The following is a 17,675-nucleotide window of genomic DNA, read 5'->3' as shown; positions in this document are numbered from 1 at the left end:
TATGTTTGTTGTTATGTTTCGTTTTTCTATACTTACGGTATATAAGTGATGTACTAACAATAAAGCAGAATATAAAGTAGTGTAAGTAATCATAGAATATGTATGCACTACAGCAAGTAAAAGACTTTATATACAAAACTAAGTGTAACAAAGTATATATGCGCTACAACTAGTAACAGACTATATTTGCATTTACACTGCAGCCCCACTATATAACTTTACCAAGCTCACTTGGAAGTTATGAGTCCATAACTTCCAAATCTTTATTATGACGTCATTAATATAGTGACGTCATAATTGTCACGTCGGCGATAACGAAATATGGCTGTTGAAAAGGCTGTTCCGTCTTTGACTATAATAATTTGTTCATTCATCGTCGGAGCAAAATTCCTGGATATAGTCTTTAAAAATCGTTGTAAAATGTAAATTTAAGCATTGAACTGCTTTCAGTTGGAAGTTATGGGCTGATGAATGCCAACTGGACAAACAAAATATATATGGGCTACAAATAGTAACAGAATATACATTCAATACTTATTTTACTAAAATATATATGCACTACAACTAGTGACAAGATATATGTACAGTAACAAAAAATACCACATGGTAACAAACCACAATTCCAACTCAAAATGGATAAGACGACAGAAAAATATGAACAAATATATGGACCTGCATGGGACCCTTAGATAAGTACGCGGAGAGTAAGACTGAGTGATCTGAAAGAGTAATTGACCGTCATCTGCTTCATCGACGACATTGCCACACACAATCTAGTACTAATATGGATTAAGTCACATTCTCAATACACGTCTGTATCTCCCGAAACCTTGTGTATGTTAATTTCTCCGTCCGTCAGTAGTCGACAGCTGTCGGGGAAATCGTGAATGAGAACAAGCCCCTGGGTATCGAATCAGCAAGGACAATTAATACCATAGTTAAGAGAAGCAGGGGATATTACTGTCTGGAAATCAAAAACATGCCATTTGGAACTTGAAATCAATCATCACACTACTAAGTAATCAGACACTTAGCTTTAAGCCGTAAGCTGTAGTAATTCGTATTTCAAATTCTACAGGAGATGTCCGATCGACAGGGTCAAGTTGTGTTTTTTTTTAATTGAAAATAAGGCATCGTCAATATACAAATAGGTGAAATTGAAGGGCTTGGCAATGTGTTTGTTATCTGTTCTTATAAGCTCTTAATATAACCTTAGTATATTACAAGCATTCGCAGAGCATTGCTAAAGCCATACATGTCCCTACTGGCCATGCTAAAAATAGTAACTGCATGTGACCTTGACCTTGAGCCAAAAACCTTGAAACTTGGACTTGATATGTAGCTACGCTACTCATACTGAAGTTACATACAAACATATTTGGTATCAGAATGATAGTAAATGTATAGACAGTAAAATGGTATAATTCATTTTCAAATCTGCATCAGCCTGTGAAAATTATTAACCATTTTGTTAGGGTACCTCCTTCACTCAACTCTGGCTGGATAATAAGTCAGCCGGATTAGTGGTGACCTTTTCTCTTTCTACGTGTAAACATTACACGTAGAAAGAGAAAAAGTCACCACTAATCCGTGCTTGTTACATACGATTCTGGGTGTTATGAGGGCGTCAAATCTCATTTAAACAAACATTAATGAGGTTGATGGCATGTAGATAAATGCTATACACATACTGTCTTTAGCTAATCCACCCATTCAATAGGTCAACATTCTGAATTACATCTACTACCGTTTATATTTTGTCAACGTGGCTTTAGTACTATATATATTACTATGGATAAAATTGAAAAATTGCTTATATTAAAAAAAAAGTAACATAGATTTTTATACATGTATAAAGAAAACAATGAAACATCAATGGGTTTAGGGCTGTAAACGTGTTGTTTTGAATATCAATTATTATATCATTTTCTACGTAATCTGACTCATCTCAGACTGAAACAGCAATAGTGTGAAATCACTTAAACATATCAACCGTTTGTTATGTTTATTTTATAAAATTTCTAAAAGGATAATGTAAAATTTCTTTCAAGAAACTCAGTATAACTAACAATAGAATGGAAGGGTGAAATGTTCATTTCTGCACGGTATTGTTTGTGTAATATTGATGATGGGTTGTTTTGATCATTTGCAAAGTAGGATGATACGCTTAATTGGAAATGCTTCTCTCCTTACACATTCCATGCTATAAAGAGTATACTCCATTATCATCCTACTCATGTTGGTATAAAATCATAAAAAAATAGTTCCCATTTAGACGCAGAATAGCTTTTTCATCATTTAATCATTTATATTCCTTGTCACTCTCTCTTTTACACCATAACAGCCTTCAAAAGGTCTCTTCTTTTCATGGATCTTCTATATGATATAATTGATTAGTTTCCTAAAAATATGGTTAAAGGACAATACTGTTTCCACTTGTCAAAATCCGTCTGTATTATATGATATGCCAATAACAGCTACAACATATTTGTTATCTTTCCCCGCCAACTTCCGTGGATGAATTAACCATCGAAAGTGAAGAGTAGAAAACAGTTTAAACACACACTGGCTTTTCGTTTATCATTTGCTGTTGACAACACGTACCAAGATATCATATAAAACAAAACAAGCACACACAAGTTATCCTCTCTTGTCAATCTTCATCTCCCTCTTCCTTCTCAATATCCGTCTTATGAGATGTAAGAAAACGACTTTAATTCACATATGTATTATAGCTTCCGTAAAGGAATTATTTATTAGTAAGCACTTATAGTAAAGTTTGAGATACAAGGGTATGTAGAAGCTCTAATATTCATACTGAGAATTTATTGATGAGAGATTTATGATTTGCCCATGAGCGGACAACGTTAGCGAGCCAATCAAAACAGACAGGCTATGTATGTCCAAGTACAAACTCCACCCGCTGTTAGAGCGACCAATTATAATGCTGCCAATCCTAACTACTTATTCCCCATGTCGGTCTAATTCTGCATGAAAAATATATTAAAACACTAACACAGATGTTTTGAAAAAAAAATTGCGGAATAAAGTGTCCGTCTGCTCTTCGTTGTTTTTCTTCAAAACAATAAGCCATCATGATACTGTATATAGAATTTCTTGAAAACGCATTTATGTATTGTTTCGCTTTTTTTCTTCTTTTTTTTCTTCTTATTATTATTAAAAAGAATATAAAGCAATATGATAACTACAAAGGAGTTCCGTGTTGGGCAGGACTGACGATATTTCTAGGGAATATACACAAATCAAAGGGATGTGGTCATAAACGTTATAGGTTTCTGTATCTAAACTGCTTTTTATCACACTTATAATAATTATCTAACCACTCTTAATACTATTGTATAAGAATTTTTTTAAATCATACATGTTTGTATCTGGACAAAAAACCAAAACAAAAAATACAAAACAAAACAAACAAAATAACAAAACAAAAACAAAAACAAAACAAAATTCTGGAACATGACGCTTAAAACCGTACACTATATACCTGTTACATACATTTACATTTTGTATATCTGAAAACAGATTATTAAAAAGGTTTGTTTATTTGGTTTAGTTTATTCATTTTAACGTCCTTCTAACAGCCAGGGTCAGTTAAGGATATACCAGGTTTTGGACGTTGAGAAAGCCGGCGTATCCGGAGAAAAATCACCAGCCTACGGTTAGTACCAGGCAACTGTCCATCTTGGGTATCTAACCCGCATCCCAGAGGTGGAGGGCTAGTGATAAAGAGTCGAGACACCTTAACGACATCGCCATCGTGGCACCTTTTATTAAAAAGGACATTAAAAACAGCAAATATATAAGAGATAAGAGATAATCATGGTCATACATTTTAGATTGTGACTTAATACGGATTTGATCTAGATTTTTCTGACGGTGGTCGTTTATGAAGCAGAAAACGCTTATGTTTCCGGAACACCTGGTCTTATTCTACTTTTACTGTTTATGAGTCTAAATGCACATCTTTATTTTTGTGTACATTTTGCACTAGTTTAATCGATTTTGAGTTTGAATTATGGTTTCATTATTATGTCATCATTCTTTGTAGTTATTGCTGTACCCATGTATTTCTTTGTATGAACTTTGAATTTAATATGTCGGGAGTTGTGGTCATTTATCAATATTTACATAGCTGATTATCCGACAGATCTGATAACGAAAGAAAACATTAACTTCCCGCATAAAATAATTATTCCTACGACTGATCCCTCAACGCCCACAGAAACCGTGAAGGATAATACATTTCCAATGGGTACGGAATAGTGTCTGATGTATTATTCGTCTGTTTGCATGTAAGTTAACAACTTTAGACAAATACCGATAAAATACCGATGTGAAACTCAACCTGCTTCATCGCTGACAACAACAATGTAAATCTAGAGTTTAAATGAGATGCGACATCTTTTTATAGTGTTATAATTAATTTTCCATTGTTTGCAAACTTCTGTAAGAATCCACTGCGGATTCATACAGTTTGCAAAAAGTAATAAAAAAATGTGACAGTACGACCAAATGACAAACCTTGGTTTAACTCTAACTTAAGAAGAGAAATCCGAAAAAGAGACAGACTACTGAAAACTTTCAAATCTAATCGAACCTCAATTAACCTTTCTAACATTAGGAAACAACGTAATCATGTCAATAATCTTAAGAAAAGCAGTAAAGAACGTTTTATGCGGACATAAATGGCATTCTTGATCAATATTCAGCTTCGAACACGAACATTTCTGGAAAATTGTCCGCAGACTAATAAAAACAGCTGATACTGCTAATAGTATACCTCCCATTAGAAAGAAATTTGGGCACATTGAAAATACAGATGATGGAAAAGCTAATATTTTAAATGATTATTTCGTTTCCATTTCTACTATTGACGATACTAACACTGACGTACCAGCTGTAGAACTAAGGATGGACGCGATTATATCTGACATACCCTTCATCTTAAATGACATAATCGACATCCTAAATGTTAAATATTAGTAAAGCAGTGGGTACTGACACAATTAGTCACAACATGTTAAAGAATACAACAATATCAGTACTTCCTCTGTCTCTTATCTTTAGATCTTCTTTGGAAACTGATATCTTTCCAAAACAGTTGGAAAAAGCGTTAGTGATGCCATTATTATAGGGGATAAGCATGAAGTTTCAAATTACAGACCTATATCATTACTTAGCACTGTTGGGAACGTTTTTGAACGATTAGTTGTGAAATATTTAAATAGTTATTTATTAGAAGATTACTTAGTATATAAATATCAGTCTGGTTTTCAGCCAAGTCATTCAACAGTGCACCAAATTATAGAATTATATCACACTTTATGTGAAAAACTGAAAAACTGATGTATCAAAAGCGTTCGATCGTGTGTGGCACAAGGGGCTGATGGTAAAACTGGCAAATTATGGTATTTCAGGGAAATTGTTAGACTAACTTGGTAATTAGGGATTTCCATTTCGGATGGAAATCCATATTGTTATTGTTATGTTTTTTTCTTCTTCTTATTATTATTATTATTCTTTCCATTTTTTGATAACACTTTCGTTCGAAAACGGAAACGAACAAAACGTTCATATTTTGATACATGATAGAGAACTTCAAGCCGAACATTACACTAACACTTTGGTGATCATACGTTCAAAGTTCAAGGTCACAGATCTAAAAATAGATTTTTTAAAAGCGATTTTAGAACGACCATAACTTCATGAAAAATCGTTCGATTCCATATGCACCCAGTGCGTTTTGTAGATCATGGTCGGGGCTAACTTTTATCCATGCCATGTTATCAGAGAATATGTCAAGGTCATGACCTCGCTTTGGGGTAAACAAAATGTCGGAAAAAAATTTCTGAAACTAAATGTTTTTTTCATCTCGTTTGAAAAAGCATGAACCACTGAGACGGTGCGTGCAAATATTTTAATAATCGGATAAAAAATGACGGAGATATGGCACTTTGAAAATTTCAAAGTTTTTCCCGCCAAAATTCAAAAATCAGGCAAAAATGCACTTAAAATGCTTCTTCTCTGTCATCTATACACCTACAGACTTGATTTTTGGTACAACAATAATATATACGAGTGGCTACAAAACTAATTACTTTTCATTGAACTTGACCTTCATTCAAGGTCAAATAGTCCCAAAAACTAAAATTAAAAAAAATCTTTTAACTGTAGCTCTTTGTTAGTTCGTTTTTTTCCTTTCACAATCGGTTCATCTTGTAGGTAATGGTCAGGGCTAACTTTGCTCCGTAACATGTTATCAGAAAATATGTCAAGGTCAAGGTCTAAGCATGAGGTCAAATCAGGGTCAAAAATTAAAAAACAAAATTGAGTTAATTTTTTAAGTTTATTTTGAAGTGCATCCTCAATGCAGAGGAACTGTGCAAGTTTTATGGTCGTCTGATAAAAAATGGCGTAGAAAATGTTCGTTTTCCCGCCAAAATTCAAATTTGTCCCAAAAATGCACTTAATTACCCTCTGCTCCAATATCTTTACATACACAGATATGATATTTGGCACAGTGATAGCATGTACGGATGCCTATAAATTCTATTACTTTTCATTGACCTTGACCTTCGTTCAAGGTCACCGAGGTCAAATGACAAAAAATCAAAAAAATCAAATTCTTTTAAAATCTGTTTAGTTTGATCATCTATAGAAGAAAATGCTCTTATGAAGATATATGCAACGTTTCAAGGTCAAATCGTCAAAAAAAAAAAAAAAAAAACCCAGAAGATAACAGTATGGTATACACGATACACGGTACAGGATTCGCGATATTTTTACGGGATACACGACATACGATACAGTAAACACGATACATGGTGTGGGCTACACTATATACGGTACAGTACACACGAAACACGGTACGTTATACACAATACTTGGTACGAGATACAAGGTACTTGGTACGAGATACACGTTGCGGTATGCATGATACATCGTACTAGATACATGATATATACTGTACGTTATACACGATACTTGATACGAGATACACGGTACTTGGTACGAGATACATGTTACAGTATACACAATACACGTTACGGGATTCACGATACGTTGTACGGGATACACGATATACGTTCAGTAAACACGATACACGGTATGACAAACACGATCACGATACAAGGTACGAGATACACGATTCACGGTTCAGTAAACACGATACAAGGTACGAGATACAGGGTACAGTAAACACGATACAAGGTACCAGATACGGTATACACGCTATGGAATACACGATACGGGATAGACGATAAATGTTACTGGATACATGATACAATACGGGATACACGATACATGGAACAGGATTCACAATACAGTAAACACGGTACGAGATACACAATTCACAGTACAGTAAACACGACACAAGGTACGAGATACACGATTCACTGTTCAGTAAACACGATACAAGGTACGAGATACACAATTCACAGTACAATTAACACGATACAAGGTACGGGATACACGATTCACTGTTCAGTAAACACTATACAAGGTACGAGATACACAATTCACAGTACAATTAACACGATACAAGGTACGGGATACACGATTCACAGTACAGTAAACAGGACACAAGGTACGAGTTCACGATTCACTGTTCAGTAAACATGATATCAGGTACGAGATACACAATTCACAGTACAGTTAACACGATACAAGGTACGAGATACACGATTAACAGTACAGTAAACACGATACAAGGTACGAGATACAGGTACAGTAAACACGATACAAGGTACGATATACAGGTACAGCAAACACGATACAAGGTGCGAGATACAGGTACAGTAAACACGGTACGAGATACAGGTACAGTTAACACGATACAAGGTGCGAGATAAGGTACAGTTAACACGATACAAGGTGCGAGATACAGGTACAGTTAACACGATACAAGGTGCGAGATACAGGTACAGTAAACACGATACAAGGTACGAGATATAGGTACAGTTAACACGATACAAGGTACGAGATACAGGTACAGTTAACACGATACAAGGTACGAGATACAGGTACAGTTAACACTATACAATGTACGAGATACAGGTACAGTTAACACGATACAAGGTAAGAGATACGGGTACAGTAAACACGATACAAGGTACGAGATACAGGTACAGTTAACACGATACAAGGTACGAGATACAGGTGCAGTAAACACGAAACAAGGTATGATATACAGGTACAGTAAACACGATACAAGGTACGAGATACGGGATACAGTTAACACGATACAAGGTACGAGATACACAATTTACAGTTCAGTAAACACGATACAAGGTACGGGATATACGATTCACAATACAGTAAACATGACACAAGATACGATATACACAATTCACAGTACAGTAAACACAACACAAGGTACGAGATACACGATTCACTGTTCAGTAAACACAATACAAGGTACGAGATACACGATTCACTGTTCAGTAAACACAATACAAGGTACGAGATACACGATTTACGGACATCAAATGATACAAAATCGAAAAAATTCAAATTCTTTTAAAACGGTTTATTTTCATCGTATGTGAAAGAAAACGTTATTTTAAAGATTGGTTTAAGAAGGGAAGCGAAGAGAAAACGAAGAGAAATCGTAGGTAAAACGAACAAAAGCGTTTGTCAGATCGAGAACATGTCTGCGATCATTTTCTTGTTGGAAATCCCGTGTTTTGATCTTGATCAAATCTAGTTATATTAGTGATAGACAGCAGCAAGTCTTTGTTGCAAATAATAAGTCTTTAGTTAAATCTACAAATGCCTGTGTTCCTCAAGGCTCTGTATTAGGCCCTCTTTTATTTATTCTATATATAAATGACATAGCCGATAACCTTGAAAGTTTATGTAAATTATTTCCATACTCTACTCGGATACCTCACTTCAAATAATTGAAACAAAGATAAATAGCGATCTAAGAAAAATTAAACACTGGGCAGATAAGTGGTTAGTAAATTTTAATCCTGCTAAGACGGAGGCATTACTTGTTTCCAACTTTGAGCTTGACCATGTAACTGAAATAAAGTTTAATAATGTAAATGTTGACTTTGTAGAGAATCATAAGCACCTAGGAGTAATATTAAATGAATATTGTAAATGGAATTGCCATATTGAAAATATTTGTAAAAATGTGTCGAAACAGGTAAGTGTTTTACGAAAACTGAAGTACATGTATGTGTTGAACAGACGAACTGTAGACAAAATTTACAGGTCATACATTCTTCCTTTATTAGAATATTGCTGCGAAGTATGGGACGGATGTACTCTCGGTGATGCGGACAATTTAGAAAAACACCAGCTAGAGTCTATTCGTATAATTACTGGATTACCTTCTTATACAAGTAGGGAATCATTATATTCTGAGAGCGCACTAGAACCATTAACAAATAGAAGGAAAAGGAGAAAATTACAAGTTTTCTACAAAATTCACGCTAATCTAACGCTGAACTACCTTACAGCTTTACTTCCTCCTTTAGTTTCGCAAAATAAACAATATAACCTCCGTAATGCTAACTTTGGAACAACTTAGAACCTAACAAAAGACAGAGCATGTCAGTCTCAGTATTTAAAGACACTCTTCGTAAGCTTAATGACATAAATATTCCTATTTATTATTTGATTGGTGACAGGAAAACGACTTATTTCATGCTAATTTGATTGATTTCCAACTTTGTCAATGTGGACACTATATAGAAAATGATTACCATTTCTTCTCAGTAAAATGGTATCGCGAGTTAAATGAGTTCATCCCACTAGACCTGCAACTAATATTACATGGAAGTCCTGCTTTAACAAAAGAAGAAAGCGAAAAAAATATGTCTACACACTCAGCAATATATTCGTGATACAAACATATTTTGATTTCTGTATCTCCCTCCGCACTATTCTTCTCCCTCTATTACTCCCTCCCTATCAGCTCTCTTTCTCTTCCTTTAGTCAAATATATGTATGTCCCTTCAATGATATATACATTGTATGTATATATATATGCTGTATAACTAACGACAGCGTCTTTGATCTTTCTCGATTCATATGGCATTTGTTAAACGGATATATCAGAAGGAAAGGAAAGACAACGATGAAAGCAAAACATGGCATGAGATATGATGAACATTGAACAGCTGAAAGTATGGAATAGTGTAATGTCAACAAATGTCAGCTGAGTCGAGAAAGATCACTTACTCTGTCAAAAAATAATATTTTAAAACTTTCTTGTTAAAAATGTTCTAATTATTCTTCAAAAACTGTAAATTAAATTGTAAATGATGGAGACTTCTAAATTCTCTTCCTCCGTTTCCCTCTTATTATCACCCTATCTCTACTCATATTTTCAAAGATAAAATCACTTTATGTAAATTCTAATGTCATCTTGTGTAAATATTTGTGTTGTATACTGTTTTGGGGAAAGGGCTTTATATAAGTTGGAAAACTTGTGCCCGATCCCTTTGTATATTTATGATACAATAAAATATGTTTAAACTAATTAAAAAATGAAAAGATCATTTTTAACACTATCAAAAAAATCACTAGATCTAATTGAACTGTGAAAAAGATCTCGCATCTCATTAATAACACCACGAAAAGTCCTCGCATCCCATTTATATCACTAAGAAAGAGATCTCGCATCTCATTAGCAATGCCATGAAAAAGGTATCGCATCTCATTAAAACACCATGAAAATGTTCTCGCACCCATTTATAACACCATGAAAAAGATCTCGCATCTCATAAAAGATCTCGCATCCCATTTATTAAACTATGGAAAATATCTCGCATCCCATTTATTAAACTATGAAAAAGATCTCGCATCCCATTTATATCACTTCATAGACATATAAATGAGATGCGGGCCTTTTTCATAGTGTTATAGTTATAAATGAGATGTGAGATCTTTTTCTTATTTTGTTTGGATTTGTCTTATTATCGAGTCACGTTTTCGTGGTGAATGTTTTTGTTTTCATTGTCGATATATTGTATATAATTATGAATGTCGTGTTCATGTAAAGGGGAACAACTCGTATCACCAGTAACGGGAAATGATCGGTAGAGAACTTCTCAAACAAAGAAATTCACAAAATGTCAAGATATTTAGCCTAACCGATTAAAGTGATATTGGCAATTGTTTTCCCCTAGCTCATTATTCATTATCGTACCGATAACAATTACCTACCAATTTTCATCAAACAAATTCCTAAGATATTTCACTACGCATTACATACTCGTATATATGTATACAGTTACATTGTATATTAAACAAAACAGTGTTTTTGTGAGGTTGTATGCTGTTCAGTTTCCTTCTATATTCATCCTTTGTTTGACGTCAGGCTCCGGATGCTGTTTTACTTGATTAGGTTATATTCTAATGCAAAAAATAGCGTTTTAACTTCGACATTATCAATTCATTTTTTTCACAATAGGCACCGACATTTTGCTTTCTCCTCGTCCAGGGAATTATTTGTTCACAAATTGGCGTGAGTTTTAATCATGCAGAGACCCTCTTGATCGGACACCGTACAGTCCAAATCTTTCTCCAAATTCTGCAATCACTGTATTTGAAACTTGATTCTAGTACAAAATATCTAAAATATTGTAAACCATCCTGCCAATGGTTTTGATCCTACCAGACATAGATATAACATCTTTAATACGTCTCAGAGTCAACATACATGAATAAATCATAACCATATGGACAAATGAAACAACGCTATTAAACTCATTGTTAATGACAAGTATTAGAATTTGCTGAGAATTAAGTTTATAGTGTTGAATGATGAGTGTCGAGAACACGAAGGAACCTTACACGACATACACACGTATAGTATACCACAGGAAGGATTATATTGTTACTGCTGTCAATGACATACCGATTGTTTAGAGGAACAAGGACGTATCTCCAACATGGAGTGCTGAGAAGTAAAGGGCCATATCTCAAATTTATCCATTTTTAGATTTTAATAAATTACAACTACGAGTGATATTCTCTTATAGAATCTGTACATTATATCAATTGAAATGGTATAATTCTGTTAAAATGCTATGTGATTTAAAAGACTTAGACAATTTCCATTGATTTAAAGTACATATTCTATTAGAAAAGCTCAGTAGGAATTGTAATTTATCAAAATAAAAAAAAATGATAAATTTGAGATACGGCCCTTTACTTCTCAGCACTCCATGTTGGAGATACGTCCTTGTTCCTCTAAACAATCGACACGTCTGTGTATCTTGATGTGGGTTTAGGATCACTTATAAGGAGACAGGACGGGAAACTTTAACACCTTCTGTCAGTAGTTTTGGTTATGTGTTAGTTGCTGTTGTTAAAATGTATAAACCTTTTCACATCCATTGTCAATTGTTAATTCTCATTAACAAAACAGTGCAGATATATATGAACATTACCGAATGGATAACACAATGGTACATGGTAAAACAGGAATGACATCAGTATTGTGAAGTAATTATCTCATTTATATCAATAATAAATTTAGCCAATGAAATAAGTTCATTTTGAGTTACGTTATTGAATGACATGTATTTGTTCTATCGTAATAGTATCTAGACATACTTAAGTATATTTTCGTCTGCTATTGAGTATAAGTTGTTGATCACAGTTAAATAAAAAATGAAATTGGTCGCCTCTTAAATTACATAAAGTTCATATTCTACCTGAGTATTTCGATCGCCCAGGTAAAAGGTAGTCACCACTGTTCCATCCTATTGTACTACTGTTTTGTTGCTGTTGTTGTTGTTGTTGTTGTTTATTTTAAACCATACGATTTATCAGTACATATCTGTATACAGCACATACATGACAGATAATTACATACAATATAGACAAAAGATTGCTCACAAACACACACACATATATATGTATACACTCTTCCGTTTCATTCCCACTCCTACAGCATTATTGTTCATTCAATCATCATCATCATCATCATCATCATCATCATCATCATCATCACAACAACAACAACCTACATCATCCGTTATGATTTAACCCAACATAAATGTACATATTTTACGTCACCCGTTCCTTATTAGCCTCAAATTCTATGATATATTGCCAGTTTACGAAGATCACTGATATTACAAATACTTAGTAACTTTATAAGTTTATACATGGAAGTATTTCGCCTTTTTTGTATTTTACTCTCATATTACGATAATTCCCACATCTCAAAATAAAACGATATTCGTCTTCTACTTCTAAATTGCAGCTCATACAAAGTCTTTGTCCTCGTGTTGTATCATGTATGTGCAGAAAGACAAAACTTCGATCAACAGATCCGGTATATCACGGGAATGAACTTTGTCCTATAGTATTAAAGCATATGTTTGTCTACCAGGTGCTTCCATAAGTTTCCTTGTAGACCAAATGTCGTAATCTTCATTGCTCTTCTTGATGAATTAATTTCTCCACATCTATCTTTTTAACCACAATTAACATACGTGTATCCTCCATCTATCGTTTTAACCATCATTAACATACGTTTATCCACCATATGTCGTTTTAACCATCATTAACATACGTGTATCCACCATCTGTCGTCTTAACCACCATTAACATACGTGTATCCACCATCTATCGTTTAAACCATAATTAATATACGTTTATCCACCATCTATCGTTTTAACCATCATTAATAACGTGTATCCACCATCTATCGTTTTAACCTTCATTAACATACGTGTATCCACCATCTATCCTTTTAACCACCATTAACATACGTTTATCCACCATATGTCGCTTTAACCACCATTAACATACGTGTATCCACCATCTATCGTTTTAACCATCATTGACATACGTGTATCCACCATCTATCGTTTTAACCACCATTAACATACATGTATCCACCATCTATCGTTTTAACCATAATTAACATACGTGTATCAACCATCTATCTTTTTAACCATAATTAACATACGTGTATCCACCATCTATCGTTTTAACCAGCCAACATTAACATACCTGTATCCACCATCTATCGTTTTAACCATCATTAACATACGTTTATCCACCATATGTCTTTTTAACCATCATTAACATACGTGTATCCACCATCTATCGTTTTAGCCATCATTAACATACGTGTATCCACCATCTATCTTTTTTACCATCATTAACATACGTTTATCCACCATCAATCGTTTTAACCATCATTAACATACGTGTATCCACACCTATCTTTTAACCACCATTAACATACGTTTACCCACCATATGTCGCTTTAACCACCATTAACATACGTGTATCCACCATCTATCGCTTTAACCACCATTAACATACCTGTATCCACCATCTATCGTTTTAACCATCATTAACATACGTGTATCCACCATCTATATTTCTAATCATCATTAACATACGTTTACCCACCATATGTCGCTTTAACCACCATTAACATACGTGTATCCACCATCTATCGTTTTAACCATCATTAACATACGTGTATCCACCATCTATCGTTTTAACCATCATTAACATACGTTTATCCACCATCTATCGTTTTAACCATCATTAACATACGTGTATCCACCATCTATCGTTTTAACCATCATTAACATACGTGTATCCACCATCTATCGTTTTAACCATCATTAACATACGTGTATCCACCATCTATCGTTTTAACCATCATTAACATACGTTTATCCACCATATGTCGTTTTAACCACCATTAACATACCTGTATCCACCATCTATCGTTTTAACCATCATTAACATACGTGTATCCACCATCTATCTTTTTAACCATCATTAACATACGTGTATCCACCATCTATCCTTTTAACCACCATTAACATACGTGTATCCACCATATATCGTTTTAACCATAATTAACATACGTGTATCCACCATCTATCGTTTTAACCACCATTAACATACGTTTATCCACCATCTATCGTTTTAGCCAACATTAACATACGTTTATCCACCATATGTCGTTTTAACCACCATTAACATACGTGTATCCACCATATGTCGTTTTAACCATCATTAACATACGTGTAGCCACCATCTATCCTTTTAACCATCATTAACATACGTTTATCCACCATATGTCGTTTTAACCACCATTAACATACGTGTATCCACCATGTCGTTTTAACCACCATTAACATACGTGTATCCACCATCTATCGTTTTAACCACCATTAACATACGTGTATCCACCATCTATCGTTTTAACCATAATTAACATACGTGTATCCACCATCTATCGTTTTAACCATAATTAACATACGTGTATCCACCATCTATCGTTTTAACCATAATTAACATACGTGTATCCACCATCTATCGTTTTAACCATTATTAACATACGTTTATCCACCATCTGTCGTCTTAACCACCATTAACATACGTTTATCCACCATCTATCTTTTTAACCATCATTAACATACTTTTATCCACCATCTAACTTTTCATATTATAATTTTCCATATTTATTTGTTTCAGTTATCTCCCTTCCCTTGCTATATGATTTCAATTTTAAAAGGCAGAGAACATTACAAATCATATATAATAGCTCTTTGATGAAAGCATTCTATTTTTAAGATTAACCTTATATGTAACAGTGTTTCTCTTCCCTGAATCATATTGTTTTAGCTTTATATATGCTCTACGAATATTGAAGCACTTGTGATTGTTCATTAAATTACATATGCCATACAAATGTATTTGTCTTTTTCTTAAAACGCTTAATGAAAATGCGTTTTGTATTTTGATGTCATTTCCGTACACACGGACGTTGGATAATTAGTACAGTTGATACCTCTCCTGATACACTGCTACATTAGTAATCTGTGATTCAAAATGCATTCCCGTGATTTTTCCAAACAGACAAATAATGCTTTATGTCAGCTAATTCAGCAATGCGTGTTGAGTGTAAAAAAAAAATTAAATAAAAAAAGTTTAGCATTAAATCCCCTCTAAATTAAATGATTATACAAGTATTATGATGTTTTTCTGGGTTTTTTTTGTTTGTTTTTTGTTTGTTTTTTGTTTTGTTTTTTGCGAGTTGTTCAAAATAGATACAAAATAGCTAAACATTTATGGGAATAAATTACATTTTATGTGTAATGATGCAGGTTTTAGGATCGCCGTAAATTCTATGGGGGAAAATATGATACCGACGTGCTAACAAAACCGTATAAACGTAATGAGACCAGGTGTACCGAAAGAATACGCGTCTTCTCTGTTTTCACCTACGCCCTCATGTCTCGACGAGCATTGGGCAGGTCATGTGTCAGGATGGTGATCATAAAACTTCCAGACAGCATTAATCACCTCAGATCTCTCGAAACCTCGTGTTGTCAGTTTGACCATCAGCAGTAAATTGATACCATTTAATGTCCCAATTAACACATTTAGGTCATTAACGGCAATGTCTTCTTGGACGGGGCCAAGTATACCACAATCAAAACAAGCGCAATTTTAATGACACGTTGGAAAGACGCCTTCCTCACATTGGCTAACACCCAACTAGGGACAAAAGGGGGGTACTGTCAAAGGAAGCAAAAAAATAATATTGAAAATCTAGTTGTATCGTACAGATCATGCAAAAGGGACAGAAATTGCACGTGTACAACTCACACCCTCGAGGAAATCGTATCATTAAGAGCAAGTCCTTGAATATAATTCAGTGATTAACAAACTAGCAATAATTCATCTGTTTGTCAGGGAAGTTTGGTGTCTTGCACCTTTGTACATAAAGGTATTGTCCTGTGTCCATAGCGGACGTAAAACCCGTTAAATAATGAAGTTTTGTAGGTAATGAACATTTATCTATTATTCTTTCACCACACTATCACTATCCAAACTTGACATTACGTGTCTTTGAAATTGCAGTGTCGCGTAATGAAATATGATTTAGAAGTATGTACGGAGGTGGTATTCTGATATTTCTCCTCGAATCATGTGGAACAACAGAAATACTGAATTGGGAGGAATATGTTTGGTACTAATTGGCCATCTTTACAGGGGACCATGGTACGGAATTACTTTTAAATGAGACATATGGGAAACAAAGTAATACATGGGCGTATATTGTTCCGCCGTCTTTGGTAAGTTACGATAATATTTTCAGGGCATAGTAAATAGCTTGTCATAAAAGTATGATTATATATTCCTTTGAAAAAGGGTGCTAGATTATACATCGCGAATAGCGAGACCTAATGTCTTGATTGGCTCTACGTCCAGATAATGAGGTACAACCATTGCCGGTATGTTAATTGTACGACGTTGACAGATGCCATCGCTCGGAATATCGGCATACCCAACCTGTTGTGGCATGGTCTGTCTAGTTTATCAAAACATGCCGACCAGGCCCACATTGCCAAACGCGCACCCGTTTACAATTAAGTACTACATCACCTCCACGTTGTTTTCGTACATTTTACGTAGATATGAAAAACACTTCGCACTCAAAATTATAATTTAGTACAACTAATATCGATGAAGCATATTGACCATGTAATAACATTGGTAGAGTACTAATAATGACATGATGTATACAATATTAAATAGGAACAACAAATTACCACTATAAAAAATTGTCGGTAATTTAGCAAAGTTTAACACGCCATAAATGCGTTTGAATCGAGTTCTTGCGAGACGTATTAATTGGATGTGCATGG

The sequence above is a fragment of the Pecten maximus genome, chromosome 11, assembly GCF_902652985.1.
Source record: "Pecten maximus chromosome 11, xPecMax1.1, whole genome shotgun sequence".
Classification (NCBI taxonomy): Eukaryota; Metazoa; Mollusca; class Bivalvia; order Pectinida; family Pectinidae; genus Pecten; species Pecten maximus.
Note: the sequence above shows the minus strand (reverse complement) of the source record.